The sequence below is a fragment of the Drosophila grimshawi genome, unplaced genomic scaffold, assembly GCF_018153295.1.
Source record: "Drosophila grimshawi isolate 15287-2541.00 unplaced genomic scaffold, ASM1815329v1 contig_1377, whole genome shotgun sequence".
NCBI classification, from domain to species: Eukaryota; Metazoa; Arthropoda; class Insecta; order Diptera; family Drosophilidae; genus Drosophila; species Drosophila grimshawi.
Genome location: NW_025062900.1, coordinates 25,385,296 through 25,406,421, shown reverse-complemented (window position 1 = coordinate 25,406,421; position 21,126 = coordinate 25,385,296). Strand labels below are relative to the sequence as shown.

Here is a 21,126-nt window from a genome sequence, read left to right as displayed (position 1 = left end):
TCATTTTTAATGGAATTTATTTGCGGCATGGCAAAGTCGAAGTCAAGTGCTGAAAGTTGGCGGCAAATTAATGAAGTTTTTCTGGCATATGATTAAAACTTTGCACTCAGTTGCAGTCCCATTTTTTTTTTTTTATCATGTGCGGGTGTATGAGCAGCTTGGGTTGGGGGTGTGGGAGACGGAGGGTGTGTTAGGGCTTATACATTTGAAAAGTTAGCCACAAAACTTTTTTCCACGTTACATTTTCATTTAAATTTTCTCGCTGTTGCTGCTGCGGATGCTTTTGCTGCCTTGGCTGCCTTGGCTGCCTTGGCTGCTGTTGGCCATTACAATAATATCTTTTGGTTACATTTTGTGCGCTTTCAATTCCATTCGCCACCTTCCCATTCCCTGGCATCATGCATAGATTTGACCCAGTTATAGTGCCGAGATCACGATTCCAAACATTTGTTTGTTGCTCTTTTTTAGCTTTGCTGTGTTCCTTTAGCATTGCTTTAAGCTCTTGGCATTTATTATATTTTGTTTGTTGAGTTTTGCGTCTTTTTTAATTGTCTTTGCATTTGCTTTCTGCCTTCAACTTTTGCTGTGTACTTTGTTTGGTTTTAAAACAACTAGATAAACAGCCAGAGGCTTAATTTATTCAAATTGTTATTTTTGTTTGATAAATTATTTAAAGCCATTCACTCAACTGTTTTGTGGCTATTTTGTCCAGCTGCCCAGGCTTATTTACTCTCCATCGTTGTACATAAGGGGAGTTGAGAGTTGAGTGTTACGTGCTGAGAATTACGCTGATAAATAAGGACTTAGTTCTTGTCGGATCAGAGCTTTAAGTGAGTTGGAAATTTAAAATGCTAATTGTTGTAAATTTAGGATGGAACAAATTTCCTTATTTTGATTGTACTACTTATACAAAGTTGGAATTATTTTGATCATAAATATTCAGCTAGACTTAACTATGAATTAAATATAAAGTGTTTATATAACTCAGCGATATCTTATGATCATATCGTATTTAATTTTATTTACAAATTCTAATTTAAATTTATCTAGACTCACTTTTTTAAATTAATTTTTATTTAGACTTAAATATGAATGAAAAAACATGAATTTAATTTGAATACATATTATTACTATTTTATATTTAATCCTATACAAAATGATCAAATAATAATTTATATATATTATAAATGAAAGACTTTTAAGCCTTTCAGGTAAGTTTCCTGTGGCAGTTTTTTTCCCCCTTTTTCGTTCTATCAATTTCGAGTCAATAGTTTCACCTTAGTTGGGGTTCAAAGCGAACGTGTCTCTCCTTCTCTCGTTAGGCTTTGACAGTTTCCCTAAGCGTTTTTTGTTTACCGTTAATTGCAATAGCGATTCCAGCTAATTCAGTTAATTCGCACCCAAAAGCAGCCTAAAGGAAAGCGTTTTCTTTTTAACTGTATTGTTTTGTTTTTCTTTTTTGCTGATTTTTTCTTTAAGACAACTGGCATCAGGCAACAAATCGTGCCGTTCAGGGCCTGGGCCAATGGAGGCGACGGCTTTTTAATTGACAGGCTCGGCGAGCGGGCTCAGTTCAATCGTGGGAGGGCCTCCAACCGTGATTCGCGATGGGAACAAAAAAGGTCAGTCCAGGTAGAAAAAACCAGAAGAGGAAAAAACGAAGCGCAGCACAACACACAACATTGTAAGGCCTTTCAGACAGCTGGCTTGCATTGACTGGAAGGAAATTGTGGAGCCGCTGGCAGCAAGAGCAGCAGCTGGTCTCGCATTCGGTCCGTTGTCGGGCTGTGAGGGGGGTGTTTGGGTGAGGAGAAGATTGACTTGATTAAAGATTTCACACTTGATTAAACACTGGCCCCGTTAGTATTGCTGTTGTTGTCGTTGTTGTTGTTGCTGCACAGCTCCAATTGCAAGTTTCAAGTTCGTTGCTGCAATTGATGAACGAATGTAGTCAATCTTTTTATTCATTTTTGGCCTTTTGTTTTTGGAATTAATTTCCGAGGTTGGCAGCTGTGTGAGCTGCTTTTTATAGCAGTCGCTTTAATGTAGTTTTTTCCGTTTGTTTGAGGCGCCCAACAACAATGAAAACAACGCCAGCAGCCGCGATTTATTTCTAAAGCAAAAAGTTACAGCAATAAATGTGCAATAGTTTCAGGATAGATATCGAAAAATGAAACTAGGACCTTGACATTGCTTTGACTTGGGTATAACTTAGCAAATCAAGTTAAACTAGCTTCAAGCGGAAAGTTTCGTTTGATAATTGATTTTGTTGTTTGCTTAAATATTGGATTCTACTTTAAGAAATTTAACATTTTAAGCTTTAAGTTATTTTGTATTAGTATGAAAAGTGCTGTGTACTTGGCAGGAGCTATATCGATTCGACTGCTGATTCTGATTCTACTCCGAGAATATACATTTATTTTATAGTGTCGAAGATGCCTCTTTTGCTTGTTACATACTTCCACACAAACCCATTATAATCCTTTTACCCGTTTTATATGGGTTCTTGGTATAAAAATAAAGGTTTGTTAATATCACTTGAATACATTTTGGGAATTTCTATTGAATACTTGCTTGAAGCTTGAAGGATTCATACACACCCTGTCTCTTAAATATGTTCCATGTAGGATATTATTATCTAACGTATCTGTTATACATTTTTACTGAAGTCTGTCCCATTATTCTAGATACAATAAATGTTGACTGCAAATTGCTAATGACACTAATTTTTGTTTGGTCTTTTGCAGCCCTGTCGCTATCCACATTTCATATTGAGTGGTAAGTGACACCAGACATACACCAATACTTTAACGTGAGCGATTCACTTATGTACAATGTACGTTCCCCGGGGCACATCGTATCAATCTTAATTTATAACAAATGTAATATGGTTGTTTTTATCGCGACTCGCCCGAAAATGAAGCCGAATATCTCCAAGGATTTGAGCCTGTCACATGACGACGGAACATATGTTTAGTTCTCTCATGCAAATGTGCAATGTGGGTGTGGTTTGTGGGCGTGGCTGGTGGTTGATTACTGCTACGCTTTGCTCTGTGTTTTTCATTTTTTTATTTTTTTTTTTGCTCTTGTGCTTTCCTCGCTGCCTTTCTCTGACCTTGCTGCGCCTGAATTGTGAAATTCGGCAATTCTGCGTGCCTGACATTGCGTAAAGGCTCGTAAATATGCTATGGGAAAAACTGAAGGAAAAAAATACAAGAAACGTGTACTGCAAACACACACTTAAGTGATTTTATGGCGCCGTTTGAATGGTTTTCAAATCTGCCAAACGTGAAACATATAAATGTGTGTGCTTCCTTTCCCCAGAGACTTAGCCATAAATTTGCAGCAGCGCTTTGCCACCTAAATGTAAGCTTTTTGAGATCTCTGAAATGTTTGCAGCACACCTGTACTCGTGTCGAACATGGTGGGAGGTGTGTGGGTGTGGGGTATGTCTGCGTTGAAATGCGCTTAACAGCAACAAGTAGATGGACGCGACCAGGCAGATTGTGGAAAAAATTGACAAAAAAGCGACAGGAAGTTGAAATGGGGTTTGGTGCACAAACAATTATACGACTTTGGGGTTCCCTATGATTTATGAGGAACTCATCGAAAGCAATCTTAACCTCATTACTGGCCACGTTAACTAAGTAATGATGAAGGCCTTCAGATGAATATAGTATTCACTAAATACGATTATTATTAACCCGGATTTAGATGGGCGCTTACAGAAAAATTCTATATTCATCTGAAAACCTTCTTAATAATCTGAGATAGTCGATAGGTGATTGTTTTAATCTATTGCCTGTCAATCAACATTTGATCGCTGTCAATCAATTAGAATTCGAATTAGAATTGAATGCTAGCTAAACTCTTGACACTGTATTCTAGGAACAAATACAATGTATTTTTGTCAATTTCGTTACAAGGTATAAATGCGGGCTTACTTTTTTGTGAATTGTTGTCTGCGGCTTATCTGCGTTGTCAGAAGCAGAAGCACTGGCATCCTATCAGCAACTGTTGATTTGCTTGGACGGCCGGCCAATTGATGGGGGGGGGGGAGGAGAGTGAAGTGGAATCGTGTTGATTCAACGCTTGATTGACTGCCACTGTCGGCTATTAAGGGCAGGTGGGGGGGCTGGGTGGTGTAGGCCAAAAACCAATTGAGGTTGAAGTATGGCATACTCTGATTGCCATGCCTTAGATAAATAAATTATTTTGTTAGTTGAATGAATCGCAGATAAACCACAGTCATGTTGGCGATAATTTGAATGAAACAAAGCGAATGTATTTCCGAGTGTAACTTTAAATGCATTACATATTTGGCATTTGGCAAAATGGAAGTTTAACAAACTTAACTTGAGTGTAAGTCTATTTCAATTTGGCATTAGACATTTCACAACTTGATGGCTTGCCCCCATTATCTTCATAACAGCAGGCTTTCAATTATATACGGCTGCCTTCTAACAATAAGTATACGCAACGTATGCCACCTGAATTGCTGTATTGTTGTTTTGTTTACTTAGGCTTTTGACGGCTGTTGTAGTGTTGGCAGCAAAGTCGCTTGTCAATATTTACGCTACGAAAATAATGTATAAATAATTGCATGTCACTCGCTGACAAACAGACGCACATTTACCCCAAATACATACTTGTATTTGTATTTGTATTTGTATTTCATGCTTCCTTTTGAGTTGAGTTGAGCTGTGCTTTTTATTTAGGTGTTGATAGCTCTTAACACTGCAGCTAATCGGCCTCTAAGTCTCACCTGTCTGATTTGACATTAGCATAATGACAGACCACAATATACTCAATATACCCGCAATAATTACGGCTATCTACATAAGCCAAAAAAAAAATACAAAACAAAACAACAATAGACACGCCAGTGGCCCATTAAAATGTGCCCACACATGAGGCATAGGGGTAAAACCCACAAATTCCTTTTATGTCATATTAAATTATGAACATGAATATATGAAATATATAAAATCAATACATGACCATGCTGAATTAATAATTAACACTGGCTGGTTGAAAACTGTCAACACGTGTCGCCCAAAGGACAGAGGCTGGTGGAACTGAAGGCAGAGGCACTGACGCAATTGCAGTTGACAACGCATCTTAATTTATGCGGAATACAATAAAGAAACCCAATTACCAACGAATTGGTTTAATTAAGCAGTCAGCGTTGGCCAACCGACGTGTTGGTCAGCGAACGTAGCCAGAAGCGATGGCTAACAATTATGTGAGTGGGTTTTGGGCAGGTTGCGCTGCTCTGTGAGAAATGACAAGCAAAAAATTGGCTGACAATGACACTTATTGATATTGACAAAGGCAAGAACAGCAGCCGTATATTTTGCACATTTTAATTCTTTAATGTACTAGGAATAGGCATACCTTATATAAGGAGTAATAAACTACCAGAGAACATTTCTAAATTATATAAAGTGTTTGCCAAACAATAAACAATATTTTTGCTATTTAATTTAGAACTCAACTTTGTTTAAGGCAACAACTTATAATTAATTTATGTTTTTCCCGTGTCTGACCCAAAAAGTAATAAAAATATATATTCTTAATCAACATCACTAGCTGAATCGATATAGCCCTGGCCCTCTTGGATCTATCGGTCTTTTTGCTGAAGGAATTACATGATCGGATCGGATCGGTCTGTTATATAACTGCCATAGTATATATATAGATGTAGACACTTTTTATATATAAGTTCAACCCTATTCAGATTCAGATGGCAGCATATTAACTGCAGTCAACAAGTCTGTGCAATCTTCTGCATACCTTTCTTGCTTTTTTCTAATTATATTAAAAATAATATAGCAATATTTGGGTATTTCGAGAAGGAACCACTTAATTTATTTAACTTTAGGAAGCCCATTAATCTCGCGGAGTGTAAAATTAAAAGTGTTAAGCCAATCAAACGAGTCTACACCTTTTGCAAATATGCATCTTGGGAAAAGTTTGCTAAAGCAACTAGTCGAAGCAAGCGCTTAACTCAGTTTATAAACATGCCACTAACCTCCCGCGCCACATGTTGAACTAAGGGGGTGGGGGTGGGGGTGGGACCAACGTGTGTCGCCGACATGTCTGCAAAATGCGAGTTTGTCGCCCTGTTTGATATTGTTGGTGTTCTTATTGTTGCTTCTGCTGCTGTTGATTTTGCGACTCATAAATCACAAACATTTTGAGCGTGCAAAATTAATAAAAAGAAAACGAGCAGGACGGATACAGAAAGAGAGACAGAAAGTGAGTGAGAGAGAGAGAGAGGGGTAGACGGAACGGTTTAAAGCAGAATTTCAAGCAGAAAGCAAAGCGCAATAAAAAGTTTTTGATTTCGGATCTTTTTATTTGTGTGCGCGCGGGTGAGCAAACAAAATTACAAAAGCCAGACGAGCTGACGACCGACCAAACGAGACGGGTGAGCCGACGGAGGGTTAGAGGGATTGAGAGGTGTGCTGGGAGGGTGAGAGGAGAGTGACAGCTTTGGCCGGGCGAGCAGACAGAACGGAAACGGAAGTGCGTAATGCCATACGTGTCCGTAACCGTAGCCAAAGCGATGTCGCGGTTGTTGCTGCGGTTCTTTTTGCTTTTTTATTTTGTATTCACGTGTATCCATATACATTTGAGCAAGGTGCAAACAGTATTTTGATTAATTGCAGACATGAAACAGCAAAGAACCACAACAGCAGCAGCAGCAACAACAACAACACTGTGAGTCAGCGGCTCTGGCTGACTTCATTGGTTGTTGGGCCATGAAACAAAAGCCACAGGCCACACTAAATATAAATCTAGGCAGCCATAAAAGTGCAATAAAGAAAAAGGTGTTTTTTGCTTGTATTGCCTTTTAACTCGCCGGACGGGGCAAAAAAAAAGGGTTTTACAGCCTAACAATGAAATGCTGACTTGATATATTTGATAAAAGTCCTCTGTTCATTTACCAGTTTGTCAAGTTTGGACTAAAAAGATTTAAATAAATAACAAAACATGGTCATAAAAATGTGATGGGCTGCTTATGTACAATGTCCTCAGAATATATAAAACTCCAATACAAAACTTTGTCCCCAAATAGGACTGGAAGTCATCATTCGAGTTATGACTAAGGATGTTATGATATTTCGACTGATAGTCTAAGCTGATTTATACAGTTAACAAAACGTTAAAAAGAGCTCAAATTACGACCAAGCTCAAATATTAGTTCGGATAGAAATAGGAATAAATTCATCAAAATTGTCATAAATTCTGTACATTGTTTTGTAGATGAATTCACTAATTTACTTTATAAGTCGAAAATACAACACATATTTTGCAATTTCACTTTTTTACTTGTGCTTAATTCGATAGCTGCAGTTACCAAAGAGGATTTACTTATCATCAGTATCAGACTTATATATAAAATATGTTGAATATAAAGTAATCTCATTTTGTTTGTGCTCTGGTCCACTACTTAAACTAAGCTTACTAATTATTATAAATATTATAAGCACTTAAGCATCTTTGGAAAAAAGCTCCACAAATATAATTAATGCCACAAAGAAACGATTTATATTATTTAAAATTTGAACATATTAAACCAATTTGAAACAATTGTGGATTCCTTTTTGTCTTAAGCACCTTCTATTTTTATTTTCTTGATGATTATAAATGATCATATAAAAGAACTGAATGTGAACCTCATGAATACATATTTGGGTTGCATTGACAGCGAGCGTAGAGAGTTTTAATTAAAATTAATTAGAGTGGTTAAAACATTTTAAAATGGGCAAATAGCTCGGCAATCGCCCAGTTAATTAGGTGTTTCTCCGTCTAAAGTGACGTAATTGCGTAAGGCTAGAGCGGGATGAAGGGTTAAGTGAGAGGTGGGTAGAAGGGGGGAGGGGTTGTATAGTTGCTGCTGCTGCTGCTGCTGCTGCTGTTGCAAATGTGAAAGCAGCTGTTGGCCAAATGTGCGAAAATTGCCGGCAAATTGCTGTAGAGACTGCCACAGGCCCGCAGATTTGCATACACGAGCAGAAAGTGAGGCACATTCGAATCAATTATGCCTCCAACCCTCCCTTAGCCCCGCACATGCCAATCAGCTAGTCGGCCAGTCGGACAACCAGACAGCCAGACAGCCAGACAGTCTGGCAGTCAGTTGGGCAAGCAGGCAGTGTGGCACTCTGTCAGTCTAGGAGGGGCGCTTGCATTTCATTCCTTGAGTAAGTCAGCAAGTCAATCAGCCGGAGTTTGTCTCGTCACTGTGTCGAGCTCCAAGAACAACAATAGCAACAATAGCAACAATAGCAGCAACGTACATTTGGGCTCAGGTTCTCTTTCTCAGGTTCTACTTTTATGGCGGCCTATTGCCCCGCAGCAGCAGTTGCAGAGACTCTCTCGCTGGTTGGCCAACTCTACTTGTCTGCAATTTTTTTCCACTTTTTTTTGAAGCCAGAAAGTAACTGTACTTGATGTGCTGCAATTTCATTATGCAGATCGACAGCTGCTTGAGGCAAGAATTGCCTCCAGTTGTTATCCTCTGTCTTGGCCCTTGGTCATAGATACATTGCTGCGGGTAATTGTCTGCAACGGGTCTTCTTTTTTTTTGCTTTGTGGTCTTCCGTTGACTGCTGCCAGTTTCAGCCAGTTTTGTTGCTTAAGGCCTTCTTGGTTCTGCTGCTTGTCCGCCTTTTGCAATTGTTTTACCCAACTTTAGTCATAAAAGCGGTGACAGCAAAAAAAAGTTAACTTTACAAAGGACTTTTGCCTTTTGTATTACAAAATATTATATTATTTAACAGCTGATTGTAGCACCAATTAACATGATTACTTTTTATTTATTCAGTATAAAAGTTTGGGATCACTTCTTTGGAACTAGTGTAAAACATTAATTACAAGTTTCCCTAATACAACATATTTATATGTCTTTTTTACGATATTTTCAAAATGGTTAGCTTAAGTGTCTATATATGAACAGCATTTTAATTTTATAATTTATAGCAAAACTTTATATTAATAAGAAAAGTTAAGGCCAACAACTTGAAAGTAATTATTTTAATTAAAAATTATATATTTCATATATGCATATTTGCACAATTTATGAATCTTACGTTTAAAACATTCTTTTCTTGGTATTTTGTTTTTTTTTTTTAAATTTTTTGTATTTTTTAATTAAGAGCCGCCTTGCGCAAACATTGTCGAGTATTTTCATTGCTGGTATTGCCAGCAATTAACGGCATTGCGTTTTAGTAACGTGTTTTGGCTTCTCTGGGCGCCTGTTGACTGCCCTTGGCCGTGCTCTCTTATTAATTTGGCCAATTTGTGCGGCGGAAGCGTAATAGCAACAATGGCGAATGCCAAAAACCAAATACCAAATGGCATGCCAAAAATTAATTTCATACCAAAGTACACACACAGCTGCCAGTGTGTGCGTGTGTGTGCGTGTCTGTGTTTGAGAGAGGGAGAGAGGGGGAGAGAGTGTGTCTGCCTTTTGCCGTATGCGATAGATTGGAGGCCGTTCCCACAGCTCCCAGGCACGCACCCACAGCATCAGCAGCAGTAGCAGCAACATCAGCAGCAGCATCAGTAGCAGCCGCAGACACTGATGCTGACGCAGTTGCAGACGCTGCGGCGACTGTTTCCCACAGTCCATTTGGGAGACTTCATCTTCGGTCTTTGCCGTAGTCAACTGGCTGTGGCTGGTCGTGTGTGTGCGTGTGTATTTCTGTGTGTGTCGCCAGCTTGGCTGCAAAATTGTTTACGACCAAAGCCAAAAACCAAGACAGGAAGCCATCAGAGACCACCAGGCCTCAAAGAGTGCGCCAGTTGCTGTTGTTGTTTTTTATGGTCGTTGGTTAGGTCTTATATTTTTTGAATATTTTTTCATTCGGTTTTGGCCGTCTTTGTTTTCGGCTAACTCTAAAATGCAAATTGGTCTTTAAAAAGCTTGACTTTTTCTGTTTTTTGTTGTTGGTTATGTTTGATTATGACTTTTTCATTGGCTTAATCAAGTTGATGGCTCAGCGCGAAAATTATGTGCGAAAAATTGTGCTTGGCAATTAAATTATTGATTAAATCATTTATTACTTTTTTTTTGTACCATTTATTCTTTAAAAACGTTAATAATGGGATGCTGAAAGCGGGTAGCGATTATTTTTAATTATTTAAACAAAGGTTTTATACACTTAGCATTTAGCTAGGAAACGTTTATTTTAAGAAAGGAAATTTGGTCTGAAAACAACTGTTGTCTGTTGGAAGCAGGCAGCGATTATAAATATTTAAGACTATTTGATTATTTATTTTTTTGTTCAAAATACTATAAGACATTCTGTTAATGTCGCGGAAATCAAAATTACAAGTGCTTTCAATTGGGTCTGTATTGTGGAACCATTTTGTAACGCTCTCCAATGTCCAATATGCAATGTCCAATGTCCAATGTCCAATGTCAGGGCTTCAAGTCAAGTGGTTTACCAAATGTTGTCAGCATCTTCGATGAGATTGTCGAGTGAAGAGCGGCGGACAGGAGGAGGGCAGCGTGATTTGATTCCAATTTATTGGGATTGGCGCAGCAGCCTCATCTAATATGCGATTAAATTGAACGTGCCAGCGCCAAAGAATCGTGGTCGCGGTCGTGATGTTGCGGCTTAACCCCGCTAACGCCCAGCTAGTTAACCCAAATGCAGTCAGCCCAGAACCACTGAGCCACTGAGCCACAACTGATAGAGCAGAGGGTTCATTTTCAAACAAAGCCGGAGCAGAGGCAACAGGCGCTGCCTCTCAGCCGGCTGCAGCTTCTTTCTTCAACGGCTTGCAGCCGCAAAATGGATTATTATGTTAATTACTGTCATGTCACGTAGCGTCATAATGTTGCTCTTGTTGCAGTGAGTTGGGGTTTGGCGTTTGGGGTTTGGGGTTTGGGGTTGCAGTCACCGTGGCAATGCAGCTTTGGCATTTGCTGCTGCATTAAAGCGCCATTCAACTGCAAATTAGCGCACGAAATGCGAGTTGGCAAAGCAAACTCTGCAGTCTGGCGAGACGGGCAGCTTCCCCCTTCCCACCCTCTTCATCCGTTAAACATTGCGTATACATAACGTGCTCTCGTTTTGTTTGCCCGCTTTATTTGGCGAGCGTAATAAATTCAAATTATTTCCAATGGCACGTGTACCAGCAGCAAAAAGCAGCATGAAGCATAAAAATGTTGCAAAATAACCTGAATAAATAATAATAAGAAATGTGTACACTTTGAATAAGGCTTGTGCTTGAGATAAGTTAACAAAAATATCACAGTGAAGAGTTTTCGAAGTTTAAATTATAAACTTTATTTTATCATTATTTCGATAAATTGAAATTGAATTGAACGCTTATCGACATATTTAATATATTTTAAAGTTGGAGAAATCCGCCAAAAATCACTTGAAGCAGGCTTCCATAATTAGCAAGTATTTCTTTAAATTTTAGTTGGTTTATCAACAAGTTAAATGAACTTAAGCTCAAGAAATTATTTTAATTTTGTTGGTAATTAAATACCAGTCATAGCTTATAAGCCTTGCCAACAACTTCTTAATTCATTCAGAATTACAAAGAACTTATTTTATTATAGAAATGAATTAGCAATAGGTTTTTTTGGGCCTAGTGAACAAATTGTTGTTTGCCATTCTCAGAAATTAACACAAATGGCTGCCTCTTGTTTAACATCGTATTCATGGTCAGAGTCGCAGCACACAACAAATAAAGTATCTGGTAGATTTTGGTCGTTATGAAATTAGAATTTCAAAAGCAGAAGAAGAAGAACAGATAACAAAGCCGGGGCCGCCTTTGAGCCAGTTTCAGCACTTGGCAACGTTTTTTGGCCCATGGCCAAGAGCCGAAGCTAATGCCAATAAACGTAATGGTCACAGCCGGTTTTGTTAGCCGCGGAGTCGTCGACGAGGCCTCAAGCAGGCGGGGAGGGGGCGATGTCAAAATGTGACGTGCCCGCATCGCCGACAGCCAAACAAGGCGCAAATAATAATCATAATAATAATAATCATAATCATCATGTGAAATAATATAGAAAAATTATGTAAATCGCCGCCCCGTAAAAGGTAAACTGGTCGGACAAGAAGTTTTCTTGCGTAATGCAGCTCGTCGAGATTTATTTAATTAGCCGCCCGGTCGAGCACAAAAAGCAAAGAAACAAAACACAAAAAAAGTAAAAAAAAAAAAAATAAATAATAAAACTTGACGCGAACCCGTCTCATAAATCGGGCGACCTTTTTTCGGGCATTATGAAATGTATTATTTTAAATTTAAGCTTCCAGCCTGACGCCTTCCGAGCACCTATTTACATAATTAATTCCACCGCCCGCCCCCATCAACGTCCCCGCACTGTTGCCAAACAAACAGTGACACTTCTGGCAACGTCCAGTGTCCGCTGCCTGCAAATGACAACTGCTCTGATATGTAATTAGAATTTATTGACCACGTCCGTCCTCCAAAAATGTCAACGAATTATAAAAAGTTGCTTACAACTTTTGTGTACACTTTGCAACTGCAACTTGGTCCAAGGATTGTTTTCTATTTGACAGCTGCTGATAGTTGATAGTTGATAGCTGATAGCTGACCGCCGGGCTGGTGTGCTCCAACTTGCCTATCATTTTGTATACCCTTGCAGGGAGTCCCATGCCTTTGTAAAGCATATAGAAAAGACCTGTCTGGAAGCATAAATTACATGGATTAGGTTAGGTTAGGGGGTTTGTCAGCAGGAGTGACAAAAAGACTCCGCCACTGATCCACTTGAGCACTCTTTGTGGTGCCACACGAGCTGGTATCCCTTTTCTGCGGTATCTTCTACAGTATATATATGAAGAAAGCTATTTTCCAGTCACTGTGTTCCTTGGGTCGATACCAGAGCGCTCTGAAATGTCTGCAAAAAAAGGGGGATTCCAAATATTTAAGTCTGCCCCGACACTGACAGAGGAGGTGATGAATTAAGGCCTCTTTTCCTTCGTTGTGGTTACTTCTATATAAGTCACTGCTAAGGACGGAAATTCTGGTTACTCTAGCTTTAAATACCTTTCTATTATTTTAATATAAGCTTGATCAGATTCAGGGGCTGCTAGCCTTATGAGCGCATCTGATCAGAGGTAATCATGGAGCTACCCTAACACTATCGTTCAAATACAAGGCACTTCTTCTAAATGAGTGTGAGAGTATTTCAACTTCGACACTGCAAAGTTGAAAGTTATATCTTGCTTTTGCATAGAAATTGACAGGTAGCGCCACAAAAGCACGTGACAAGATTACGGAGGCGACAGAGTATGCTGAAACATAGTCAGTCCGAGATGCATATATAGCCAAGGGCAAGACAAGTTTTATGTTGAGCTTAAAGTTGATTAGTTAAACTATAGACTTATTCACAGGCCGTCAATATCCGCTTCTCTATAAAAATGCATTCTCTATGTGTATCCGAGAGCGAGTTTCCCACGTTATAATAGAACATTTCTGGGAATTCGCGTGAGAACTCACCCATGTTGGCCAAGTATAAATAAAAGCTGGCAGTTGGATTTAAGCTAAGCCATATAATCAACAAGCCGTTTTATCGAGTGGACACATCTTGGTTTTCTAAAGCATATGCCAAGTGACAGGCGTGGATGTGTAATGATGACGATGAGACTGCGGCTGCTGCTGCTGCTGCTGCTGTTGATGATGATGATAACGCCGCGAAACGGAACTGCGCGTCTCTGGGGCAAGCATCAAAGCGTTGCAAATGAGTGTGGCAATCACTTGAGCAGCACCCACGCACGCCAAACAAGCAAATAGACATGAGACAAACACACCCCCTTCCTTTCCGTCCCCCTTCACACCCCCGCCACAGCAATTGTGGATTTACCGCTAACGCAAAATGCAGTTGCGAATTGGCATTGGCAAAAAAAAGGAATAAAAACGTTTTTTTTTTTATCAATTATTTGCCAATTGCAATTGCCAAATGCCAAATGCTTACTTATGTTTCATGTTTGCCCAATTTTGACAGCCCACTTGTGTCTGTTACCCAATTGCAGGTAAGCGGCTTAAAGCAACAACACCAACAACAACAACAGAGGTACAAAAAAAACCCCAGTTGACAAAGGGCCCACCCACCAAAAATGTGTGCAATTGTTTATGGTATATAAATATATATTTATTTTTCATAGCTGCAAGCGGCTAAAGAAAACTTTTTACTTTTATATTTTGTTTGTTTGCCTTTTAATGAGACTTGCGTGGTTGTAATGAGTCGCAACCAAAAAAAAAAAAACAACAAAAAAAACAGAAAAATATTGTCTTTGTTGCGTGTTCAAGAAAGTGTTGAAAGTTATTGTCTCCGAGCAGTTTATTTTGTTTTATTACGAGCTGTTTGTTGTCTGCTTAATAAGCGGAAACACATGACTTTGATATTGCAGTCACGGCTCAAAGTCAGCACCGCACAGTCTGCACTACATTATGACAGGCATTCACAAAAGCCATTCTTTTTGGTAACTTTTATTTTCATTGTCAACGCAATTAATAGGATTGTTTTTCTTCTTCTTTTTCTTTTCACATTGTCTATTTTGTGCATGTGACAAGTTGTGAAATATTTTAGATAGTTCTTGGGTAAATATTCTGGCAGACCTCTGTCATAACTGAGCGCATTTTTCAAGTTATTTCTTTGGCAGCACGAAATGAGTTTTTTTTGTTGTTCTAATTACCTGGCCAAGATAAGTTCTTTATTTTTTCGTTCGCATTGTGTGCGTTAATGAGGCAATTAGGAGCAGATGATTGCTCACAGTGACTGCGCAGATGAAATTCTTTCACTGTTCACATTTCCGCCGGTTTCAGAAGCTGCCTTTAAGAGTGAAAGTTTGGCGCATTCAAATTGCTTGGCGTTTTTCACCAGGCAACAGGAAATATATTTTCTGCTTTGCTGGTTTCCATGCACAGCTATTCAAATTTACATTGTCTAAGAAATTTAGACATTTTATTTCTCAACTTGATTGGCACAATAAACGCTGGTTTAGTGTACCTTTTAATGCAGGAAATATTCATAAAGTTTTTTACTATCACTTGCATATACATATTGCGTCAATTGCTTGTGCTGCAAGAATTTTGAAGTACCCATTTGAAAAATCGTATTCATTTGGTGAGTACACAAACCACCCAGAGAAATGTATCAACTTTTTGGCAGATGTTGCAACAGCTGTAGTGACATTATCGTATTTCTCTTGAGCACCTCTCTGGTAAGCAACTCCCTATTTTTTGCCTGTGTCATATAAATCACAAAACGCACTTAGCACAAATTGTGAAAGTTGCAAAAGTTGATGCCACAAAAAGGCAGAAAGAGCAACAGAAACAGCAACAGCGGATACAGCCCTAGAAAATTCTTCCGCAGCTTCATTGCACAGTTGAGCAAATTAAAAGATAAAAACCGCAACCGCCAAGAGTCAGAAGATGGCCTGAGGGTTCTCCAAGCCCAGATACAAGTTGAGAGACCGGCTGATGCTGATGCTGATGCCGCCGCTGATTGCGGACGCACGCACTCGCCACACGCTGTAGCAAGCACGCAAAAAAAGTTGCAGTGCCAAACGAGTTCTTTTTTTTTACTTCTTTGCCGTCTCTGTTTCTTGCTTCTAGCCAAAGTTTAATGTAACGTGCCGTACAAATGACGGCACAAGAAACCACATATTAACAGAGTCTCTTAGATATGCTGCCGGCCGAGCAAGGGAAATAGAGAGAGAGAGAGAGAGAGAGAGAGAAAGAGAGCTATTTGAATATGGGTGTTTCAGCCATTATATACCCTCTCATAAATGATGACTAGAAGAGTGCGTAATAGTAAAGATATAGTCAAAAGTGGATGACCAATAGGAATAATAAAAACTATAATAAATGTGGGTCGCTTGATATACATACATATTATATATAAATATAATATATATTAATAAAAATAATAAATAAACTATTTTTGCGAAATTAATAAAAGTGGTCGGATAATTTCTTGAGAGCGGTCGACAGCTAGCAGACCAGGAGTCAATATACCCAGTGTGTCCGCCGCATGAAATTGGCATAATTATTGAGTGCTGTCGTTGCGAAGAAACTGAGGGCAGTGGGTTAATGTGCGTGGCGCCCCCTGGCGGCAACGGCAGCGGCAGCGGCGTCATCGTCTGTGGCTGCAATTGTAGTTTTTTTTTGCGCATTTCAAGTTTTTGGATTGAGTTTTAACTATAACTATTATTATTTTTATTCGCAAGCAAAACAAGCCACGAACTACAAAAACAATAGGCACAATAAAAACCGACAGGAAACCGGTTGCTGCTTGGCACTGTTTTTGTGGGTGTATAAATGTTGGACTTATTTATATTTTTGTTGTTGCTGTTGTGGTTGTTTGTGAGCAGTCTCGATTATGCAATGCGTCGTGTTGCCGCCGCTCCAAAAAATAAAATAAATACAAACACAAATAAAATGAGAAATATTGTTTGTACTGTTGTGGGACAAAAACAAATCGGCTGCTGTGCTTTGTGCTTTTTGCAATGCAACTGTAAAGCAGCCCCCGCCAAGCCTTCTCTTACACTCGAAACAAATGAAAAACTTACACACACACACACACATACATTGTAAATCTGGTTGCTCTAATCAGCAAACAAATTTGTGGACATGTTGGGCAAACGAGTAGAAAAACAGCAACACAATAACAACAAAAACAACAACACAAGCACACACACAATTCGGCAAGCAAAACCTAAACCAAAACAGAAACAGCAAATGAAAGAGAAGCAAGCAAAAATACTAAGCAGCTTTTTTTTTTTACTTTTTGAGCTTTGAGCTGCGACTATCTAAATGTTGTTGTTGTTGGTGCTTATGTAGTTAGTGCTTTAACAGCCTATTCGTGTGTGAGATGTGATGCGAAGTGGAAGGGAAACGAGAGAGAACTCACCGAAATGAAGAGCAAACAAAGCGCGTCTCGTTTAATTCTTTGTGCGCTTGACCCTTTTAGCGCCCATGAAAGCAATCAAGAGGAGGACGGGGAGAGCGAGAAGGAGTGAGCTAAGAGAACAGATAGCATATAACAAACGGCAAAAGCTTTTATAAGGGACTTTTGGTGAGATTCTCATGTTAATAGAAGCTGAAGTGTAGTCATAAAAAATAGAGATGTACTCCTCAAATAAGCTAGAAAGTTAAGCAAATTTAAATGAAAATGTGTACATTTTAAGTAATAATTTGACACAATATTTGAATTTGATTACTGTTAATGTAAATTTATAATTTCAATTTTTCACTTCACGCAGATAAAATAATTTTGCGCTTTCAACTCTCGTTTAAATTTAAAAACTTTTTGTCTGATGCAATCCCCTAAATATGGTATGCTTTATAACGGCAACTCATACGCAAACCTCCCCCCAATAAGTGCCCCCCCCCAAATAAGTGCCCGACTTAAGAGCAAAAAGAGGTGCTCGAAACCTTTTTACGCACGTCAAAGCTGCTTAACTTCAACTTGGAGCCAGTGGTGAAGTGGGAGCGAGACCAATATATTGAGCGGGAGAGAGAGAGAGAGGGAGCGAGAGTGAGAGAGATGCACGCACATCCGTTATAGACATAACGAGCCCATTGCCATTACACTCCACCTCTGCACAGCTCTCCAGCTACCCCTGCTTGCCTACAAATGTAATCCCATTGCACTTTTGACTCGACTCGTCTGCCGCTCCACATAACACACTGAGGCTGAATCAGAGGCTGAGACTGAGACAGAATCTTATTGCTTCCGTTGTCGTTGTTGCTGTTGTTCTTGTTGTTCTTGCTGTTGCTGTTGTTGCTGTTGTTGTGTCATACTTTGTTGCCGGTGTTATCGTTTTGCCCGTTGCCAATGTATGTTAGCTGTTTGCTTGTTTGCAGCTTGCTGCTTGCTGCTTGCTGTTGACTGTTAGCTGTTACCTGTTGCCAATGCCGGTTGCCACTGGTAGCCCCATTTCCTTTGAGTGCATTTCAAGTCAAGTGAATAAACAGCAGCAACATTAAAGAAGAAGAGGAAGAAGCAGATGCAGAAGCTGATAAAACCGTTGCTCGCATGTTGTTTGACTTTTGGACTTGGCCTTAAAAAGCACAGAGCCAACTTGTTGCGCAACAGCCGAGATACGCTGAGTGATAGAGACCAAGAGAGAGAGAGAGAGGGAGAGAGAGAGAGAGAGAGAGTGGAGATCAAGAGCCATCAGCTAAATCAAATGGGCAAAAGACAAAGTTACCGTCGCGAATCGAGACTGTGGCACTTGGTCGAGTGCAACGAGTTTATTTTACTTTATTTATTTTTTTTGTTGTTTTTTTGTTTGTTGTCTTTGCTGTTAGGCAGCAGCTGTTAACGATTTTTGCTGCTGCAGTTTTGTTGGCCCGTTTTTATGGCCCGCCTGCCTGTTTCACTTGTTCTCTTCTCGTTCTGGTTCGCTGAATGGGGTTGCTTTTGGCCTGGTTCAGCTTAGCTGGCTTGCAAGTTTGCTTATTGTTTATTTAAATGTAAATTATGTTATTTAAAATACATATAGAATATAAATGTATGGAATATGGATTAAGCAAACAAAAGCTTTTATAATTTTCAGTCATTGGAATGGTGCAGGAAAATCTTTATTTAAATATATTCTAAAATCCATATTTACTATTTAAAAAATTAATTATTTTAATTATTTTCTTAATTATTTCAAAAATTGCAGTCTGTATTCTTTTTTCTGTAGAATAGATAAAAAAAATTGAGTTTTTACTTTTTTTATATAGCGAAATAAAAGTCATAATATCTGATATTTAAACAACAACAACAAACATCGTAATTAAAGCACAACTTTCATTTAAAAAATTCATTTCATTGTAAGTTTACCTACTTCTCGTGCCCGACTCATTGCCTAAGAGTTATTCTCAAGTGTCGGTTTCATGATCAAAATCTTGTCCAGCAACAATTGCAAGTTGAATGAACTGTGTACAACTTAACAACTAAAAACAATAACAGCTGCCCGGCTCGTAATCGCAAAGTTCACAATATAATAAAATGTGAGAGAGAAAAAAGCCGAAAACAAAAAGTTCAAGCTATCAAGCACAAAATCTGAAATGCGATCCGATCTGCCTGGGAACCTTCTCAGCAGCAATAGCAACATTCATCAGTTGGTTATTTCATTATTAAAATTGGCACACACGCAACATTCATTTATGGCTATTCATATTCGTATTCGTATTCGTATTCATATTCATATTCATTCATGGATGTTGTGCACGCTCGTCATTTGCTTTGTGGTTCTTTGTTTATCGCCCTTCCTTAATCGAATTGATGAAAACAAATTCACGGCGTCATGCCTCGCATTTTATGGCCTGTGTTTTTTTAGCCCTTTTATTTTACGAGCTTATGTTAAAAAACACTTGCTAAAATTGGCTTGATAACTGCTTGTATGCTTTTAATTATTGTTTTTGAACCCTTCAAATATGAAGCAAAAAAATATAGATAGGCAAAATTAAAACTATTTTTCCAGGCAACCATGGTCAAACATTTTAATTACATAGTTCAGTTGCCAGGGGCGCACAAGGCAGTGTGTGAGTGTGTGTGTGTGTGTGTGTGTGGGGGGGGGGGATATATTCGAAATTGTTGCAGGATTCATGTGTGTTGGTAAATAACAGCACTGCCCAAAGGGCAAAGAGAAATTTAATTTATTTGAATGGAGCGAAGTAAAAGATACACTTTTTTTACATAAAGTAAAATATTCTAGATTTTGGCAGTTAGCTAACTTACTTAACTAAGCAAATGTTGGGCTACGTTAACCGTAACTAACCTTCCGTCATAATTTAGTTTCTATACTACTATAAAATTTAATTTCAAATATCTGCAGAAGCTTAAGCTTTATTAAGTAAAATCCGAGATTTATCGGAGATTTGATGCTAGCTGAAAAATAGGTAAATTAGGAGAGAGCACACACCGAACGAGTAAGCCAATGAGAGTTACTGACTGAATGAGAAGGGCATTCCCATAAAGCAACATCGCTAAATGTTTGTTTTGGTACGTGCCAAATGAAAGTAAAACCCGAGAGCGCACAAATTTAATAAATATTAAATGAGCTTGTCATAAGCATACACACAAACACAGAGCGAGAAAGCTGTGAAACCCTTGTTCCAATTACAGGATGCCAAGGTCCTGCCAGAGTTTTGGCTCCTGTCAACGGCTGCTGCATGATTTCGATAAGGTGCCGCAACGAAAATACCTTTAAGCCATTCCCCAAAAACCACTCACAACCCACAGAGCAAATAAACACGCACTTACAGGCTTTCAAACTCCTTAGTTCTGTGCCCCACTACCTGCCACCCCTCATCGCGATGCCACCCTAGCCCCTGGACCCTGCCTAGACAACGCATTCCGACACAAATAACATGTGACAAAATGAATGCCACTAAAATAAAGGGGCCCAAAAGTCAAGTCAAAGCAATGTCACAAGGCGGGTTGAGAGCTGGGACAAGGACGAGGTCCTTTGCGTGTCCTTGTGGCATGCAACAAATGCCAAACAAATCGATGCCGCCCAACGACATATACTAAATACAAAAAAATGTATATATATATATATATGTATATATATATATATGTGATTATAAGCGCATAAAACTGCCACTGGAACGAGCCTCAACATGAAACTGTGGCAAGCACTACCCCCTTACCCTGCCTGTTGGCGTGCCAAGTCGTTCCGTTTGGTGCGTGCCTCCAAGTGCCAGAGTTTGGTCTGTCGCAGCGGAACTTGTTGAATAAATAAGGAAATGAAAAGCAGCCAAAAACATAGAAAACTGTCACAGTCTCGGGCTGATTGCTGCCCAGGAATTCCTGTGCCAGTGTCCTTAGTCCGAGCGGTGGGTTCGGACGCCATTGCCATTGACTAAACTTGTTAGCTCGACCCATTAATGGAGCCCACAGTGCGTGAAATGTCCAAATCGTCATCGTCATCGGCATTATGATGTTGTTGATGATGATGACGTTGGCTATGATGTTGGCAGGATGGCATCTGTAATTGGTAAAAATGGGAGGAAATGCCAGGTAACCTTCGCATATCAGTTGGAAGATTTTTCAATCTACTGCTAAGATACGTTTATCTATAAAATAGCCAAAATTACTTTGGTAAAAATATGCCTATTATGAAATGCAAT

General features: G+C 39.1%; 1 protein-coding gene across 2 annotated transcripts in view; it reads left to right on the top strand.

Annotated features, from left to right (window-relative positions):
* The window catches only part of LOC6567151, a 51,822-nt gene that overhangs the window by 11,144 nt on the left and 19,552 nt on the right, over nt 1-21,126 (top strand). Inside the window, exon 2 of one of the 2 annotated variants that reach the window (XM_032739614.2) lies at nt 2,748-2,778. The exons of the other annotated variant lie outside the window; for it this stretch is intronic. The gene's annotated coding sequence lies outside the window, so the exon portion shown is untranslated. The remainder of the gene's footprint in view (nt 1-2,747; nt 2,779-21,126) is intronic. 2 annotated transcript variants of the gene reach the window in all.